Source organism: Phyllostomus hastatus, unplaced genomic scaffold (assembly GCF_019186645.2).
Source record: "Phyllostomus hastatus isolate PE091 unplaced genomic scaffold, TTU_PhHast_1.1 phas_contig_86, whole genome shotgun sequence".
Lineage (NCBI taxonomy): Eukaryota > Metazoa > Chordata > Mammalia > Chiroptera > Phyllostomidae > Phyllostomus > Phyllostomus hastatus.
This window is the reverse complement of record NW_025333977.1, coordinates 87,452,264-87,458,263: the sequence shown is the minus strand read 5'-3', so window position 1 is coordinate 87,458,263 and position 6,000 is coordinate 87,452,264. Positions and strand designations below refer to the sequence as shown.

General features: G+C 36.3%; 1 protein-coding gene across 2 annotated transcripts in view; it reads right to left on the bottom strand.

The window, feature by feature from the left end:
* Positions 1–202: 202 nt before the first annotated feature.
* The window catches only part of CFAP91 (cilia and flagella associated protein 91), a 73,552-nt gene continuing 67,754 nt past the window's right edge, over positions 203–6,000 (bottom strand). For both annotated transcript variants that reach the window (XM_045851468.1, XM_045851469.1), the window contains one exon: positions 203–2,484. The gene's annotated coding sequence lies outside the window, so the exon portion shown is untranslated. The remainder of the gene's footprint in view (positions 2,485–6,000) is intronic.

Sequence of the window (6,000 nt, the reverse complement as noted above, 5' to 3'; positions counted from 1 at the left end):
TGGGATTTATGTTTATTTTTTGTTTTAGATTCCACATATAAAGAGATCATATTGTATTTGTCTTTCTTTGACTTATTTCATTTATCATGTCCTCCAGGTCCATCCATGTTGTCCCAAATGGCGAGATTTCATTCTTTTTTATGGTTGAATAATTTTCCATTGTATACATATACTACTATTTATTTATCCACTCATCCATCCACCAATGGACACTTAGGTTGTTTCCATGGCTCTAGTTGCCGTGATAACATGACTTTAAACATAAGTTTTGCTCATTACCCAAGGTGCTTTATTTTCAAGAATAAGTGTTATAAAGTTTAGTTGTTTAAATTCAAGTCATTATTATTATCAGAAAAAAGTTTTCCTCTCCTGATTAACTTCAATTAGCTAATGGGAATTCTATAATACTTTATATTTTCCTTTTTGTGTAAATACAAAGCCTGTTCTAAGAGGGGTTTTTTTTTAGAAAATATTCTAAGATTTGTTATATGCTGTTTATTAGAAGCCACTTTTAAGTCTTTTTTCAAAGTAGGTACTGATTTTAACTTAAGTTCACCACTATAGAAAAGGGATGGGCAAACTACAGCCCAGAGCTAAATGCTGGCTGCTGCCAGTTTTTGTAAATAAGTTTTAGTGGAACACAGCCACATTCACTCATTCATGTGCCCCCCATGGGTGCTTTCACTCTACAAGAGCAGAGGCGAGCGGCTCCATCAGAGACCATCTGGCCCGCAAAGCCTAAAATAGTTACTATTCGGCTCTTCACAGAAAAGGTCTGTTGTTTCCTGCTCTGTTCCATTACTCCTCCCACTTTCTATCCCAGCATCCCTAACTCACTTCTCATTTTGTGGTCCTGATTTTTTTAAATTTCAGGAATGAATGATATAACCTTTGCTTAGTTCGAGTTAGCATTTTTAAAGGAACAAAACAAAATTCAATTGCCTCCTGACTTGTGCAGTACTTCTCTGTTTGTCAGTGATCCTCTGAGGAAAGGAAGTTGCCCTGATCCTAGTTTCCCAGGACAAAGGAAACCCTTTCAAGTTTGTATGATCAGGTATTTTTTTTAGCTCAGAAAGTCTTTGAGTTATTGTTTCCATTTTACATGTTTTGGTTTCTTCTTTAAGAATTCCTATTGCTTGTAGCACCGGTCATCCAGAGCTAACCCCTCTGTCGTTTTCATCTTTGCCCTTTCCTTCCAACCCACACTGATGACTTAACAAATCTGTCAGCAACATACCAATTTTATTCTCGGCTGTGAAATTTCTGTTCTTTTAACTGCATCCAAATGGATGCCATTGGATTTTAAGCTGTTGTATTTTTTCTTCTAGCTAGCTTTCCTTTTTTTTAATTTAAAAAATTTTCAATCACAGTTTACATTCAGTATTATTTTGTATTAGTTTCAGGTGTTCAGCACAGTGGTTAGACAATCACGTACTTCACAGCGAGTTCCCCCTGGTAGTTCCAGTAGCAGCCATCTTTCTTTTCTTTCCAGCCTACATCTGTCCAGGTTTGTTGTTGTTGTTGTTGTTTGTTGTTTGTTTTTGTTTTAGCACTGTTGTCTGTTCTCATTATTCTCTGTTTTGGTTTACTAAAAGGCCATTTCTTTCTGGGTCCTATTCAAAACACCAAACAGGTAGTTTTTCTTGTTTTCTATAAGATGTTTTCCAAGAGTAACATACATTATCAGAGTAACATACATTTGTTTTGTAAATTCTTTACATGTGCCCCATGTTAACTTATTGTTGATACTTTTGTTTATTGTTTTTCCTATTTATTGATTTTTAAATGAGGAAGGGCCCAGTCAACCCCGATGCTTGTCAATCAACACACTGGATGGGCAGGTTACTCTCCAACATCACTCCTCTATGGGTGTTGCATGAATGTAATTCTTAGATTTCAAGTTCAATGGTGAGCTAATGTGCTATTATATTGAGATAGCACAATTTATTTTTTTATTCCAATGTTGGGCCACTTGGATTTCTAGTTTGGGGCTATCATAAATAGTATTGCTGTGAAGTTTCTTGTCATGCCTCCTTGTACACATACTCATGCATTTCTATTAGGTATATATCTAGGGGAGGAAATGCTGGGTCATGGGAAGGGCATATTATCAACCTTAGTAGATAATGTGAATGCCCTATGAATAGCGAACCTAAACTACTCAAGAAATATTCAGTAATATTGCTTTCTTTTTGGCTCAACAAGTAAGCATATCCTCATAGTTAATAAAATGTTAAAATGAGACATAAGAAAATTTTCTTGTGAGGTAGAATATCTAGGAAACACCCGAGAGAATAAAGCTGCTTCATCTGATTATTATTACTGCAAATCACTTTAAATTACTGGGAGTTTAAGAAAAAGAAAACTCTTTCTCCACATATCACACATGGTCAAATCCGTAAGAGCCACTCATCTTGGGAGAAGCGCAGACTATTGAAATTCTTTATGATAATTTGTACAGCTTCTTTAAAAAAAGATCATAGCCTGTAAAAAAAACAACACAAATGTTTATGAGCATGTTGTGTTTTTAGAAATAATCACCATCAGAACAATACATCCAAAAAGTCACTGACAAAACTACGCAGACCCCTGGCTTTAAGGGGCAGACGCCTTAGGACAGCCAGGCACATCCTGGCTCTGCTGCTTAGGAGCCCTCTCACCCAAATATTTCCTTGCTCACAGGGTCTCAGCTTCCAAACTCTAGCACTTTTACAAGAAAAAAAAAAAAAAACCTTCACATTAACTGGGTTATAGCCGAAAACTTAAGATGTGTACACCATAAAAAAAAATCAAACTATAAAAGGATTTACATATATATCCCTTTGTGATATCCTTTTGTGGGTATATATTCATGAAGAAAGGAAGCCTCTTTCCCCTCAGTCTGTCCTTCAGTCCCCAGTTCCCATGCATAGGAACAACTACTTACCCATCTCTTCCAGAAATAGTCTGTGTACTTTGCAGGCATAATGCATGTATATACATACTTGTGCATATACATACATAGTTATAACTTTTAATTATGGAACATTAAACTCATAAGACAGTATAGAAAACCAATGTGCAGCTTAATGAAGTCACGTAAAGTATTCATCTGTGTTAAGTATCATACCACCCAGGTCAAGAAATCCTACAAACTCCCACTTACTCCTTCCCAATCACAATCCTCTTCAGACAGGAATAGAGAAACAGACCAGGCCCCGGGGAAGGGGATTGTTTGTTACAAACATCTTTGCACATCTGCTAAGCCTGTTTTTCAGGTAAGTAACAATCAGGAAATCATAGCTGAAATACAAACTCCTCTCTATGAGCAGTAGGAAAGTCCTTTTGCACAGACCGTAAAAATCTTACATAATCCCAGAATGCTTTGCTGCACAGACCATAATAAGTCCTGCACAATCCCAGAACATTTTGCTTCACTGACATATACCCAGACATTGGTGCTCCAAGAAAGAACTCTGCCAACTTATTCCCTGATTGGTTTACTCCCACAACTTCATGTCCTTAAGCCATAATCTCCCCCGACCAAGTCCCATACCTGTCACACAAAATCTGGGATCTTCACATTCTCGCCCTCTGCAGAGCCTGAATAAATCCACCTTCTGTTTTATCAGTGTCCCTTGTCTAAATTCGTTTATATCAGCAGACAAGAACCCAAAGTCATCAGTAATACACTACCTACCCTCTAAAAGTAATTACTATTCTTATTTTATAGTAATCACTTCCTTGCTTTTCTCTATACATTCATCTCCTATTTATGCATTTCTAAATACAGTATTTTGAACTTTATAGAAATAAATTCATATTGTAGACTTTTTAAAATTCGGCTTCTTTTAATTTGTATATCTGTGAGAGTCATCCATGTTGTTGCATTTAGTTCTATTTCATTCATTTTAACTACAGTAAAGTAGGGATTGACTTTTTTTTTTTTTTGCAAAAAGCCTGATAGTAAATATTTTAGGCTTTGTGGGCCAAAAGACAAAATCGAAGACATTATGTAGGTACTCAAATAACAAGAGAGAAAACAAGTTATCACACATTTTTATTATAAAACTCAAAAGACAGTAATAATAATTGACTATAGTTTTTTACAATACAGGCCTACTAATGAGAGCTAACCTATTATTTAGGGAATAACATTTTGCTTAATTGAGGTTCAAATCATCAAACTGATTGCAGATGTTCAGCTGTTAATGGTGGTGTGCAATGAGATATCCCTCCATCTCGGCTTTGAAAATGACTTTCACACAGGTACATGAGGCCGATGCTAGTATCAGTCCACGAGCATATGCTTTTAATTGTGCATATTTATTACTTAGAAGGTATTTCTAGAATTCCATTAGATTATTCTCTTGATATTTGCCTTTTAGCATGTTATTACAATGCAGATCAATCACTTTCAATAGAAGGTTAGGTGGACATGCCTCCATTGCACAGTTAAATCAATTTTGAAATATGGAAATTTCCTTTGCACTTGTTTCAAGGTTCAAAAACCATTCCTGGAAGTGTAGTTTAAACTCAGAAAATACATCTACTGTACATATGTGTGGGAATTGAAATCCTGCTTCAAAGTCTTGTTTCTTTTGCTTAACAATTCTTTCAATTTATCTCTCTGTTTCCTTTTAACTTTTGACAGCACAGGAAGTCTATAAAGCGATCACCATTCCCCTTGTAAAGTCCCTCTGCCTTTGGCAAGCCTGAGGCTTGGCTTATGCCCAGACCTGGCCGATGACCCAAGGGAAGGAGATGGCCAAAGATCTCAGACCACGTAGGAAGGACCCTCTCCTCTCTGCCATTTTAGTTCACGTGGCTCCCTTGCTTCCACAGCCCTCCAGTGTCTTTAAAAACATGCCATTTGCAATGTACTATTTTATCTAATTATTGCAGCTACCTACTATATCCTACCTAGAATCAAAATACATGTCTATTTTCTGCTTTACTAATTTCTGTTATTTTTATTTTGTTATTTCCTTATTTCTACCTTTGTACCTCTAATTTGCCGTTCTTTTTGATTTCTTGGAAAAGATGCTTAGTTTTGTCTCCACCTTTTCTTTTCTAATAATTGCTTTTAAGACTACACATTTCTATCTAAGTGCCACATTAGCAGCATTCCACAAGTTTGATACATAAACAGCATTTTTTGTTATTTTTCAGTTTGAAATATTTTCTAGTTTCTGTTCTGGCACTTTCTTTGATGAACAGAATATTTACACCTACATTTCTTTGTTTCCAAACATAATTATAATTATCTTGTTGTTGATTTCTAGTTTAACCACATTTTTATTAAAGAACACCCTGTATGATTTCAACTCTGACATGGCTGCCACTTGCTTTATGAAACATTTTATAGATGGCTGCCTCCTAACTACGTATTCACATGGCAGGGAAAGACAGTGAGAGCCAACTCTCGTGTCTTTCTTATAAGGAGTATTCCCAGCATGAGGGTCCCACCCTCATGACCTCATTTAATCCTAATTATCCCCCACAACCATTATCTTAATTTCCAAATGCCATTATCTTGGAGGTTAGGGCTTCAACATAATCTTGGGGTGACACAATTCAGTCCATAGTTACTCCCCCCAAAAGTTACGTCCTTCTCACATACAAAATAAAATCATTGCATCCTGACAGTTCCAAAAGTTTACCAGAATTGCCCTTAGCATCTATTTCTGACAAGCACCTCAAAACTCTTTCTGCCTCTACCCATTACCTAGTTGCAAAGCTACTTCCACATGCATGAGTCTTTGTCATGGCAGCAACTCACTCCTGGGACCAAAATCTGTCTTAGAGTGGCCCATCATAATAAGATACCACACACTGGGTGGTTTAAACAACAGACATTCACTTTCTCACAGTTCTAGAGACTAGAAATCCAAAGCAGTAGCATAGTAGTTATTTTAAAATCTACATCTAGTAATTCCAACACTATTTTAGATCCATGTAGGTCTGTTTGTATTATCTATAATTTCTGCTGCTGCGTGTTTCAGTGTTTATGCCTCCTCA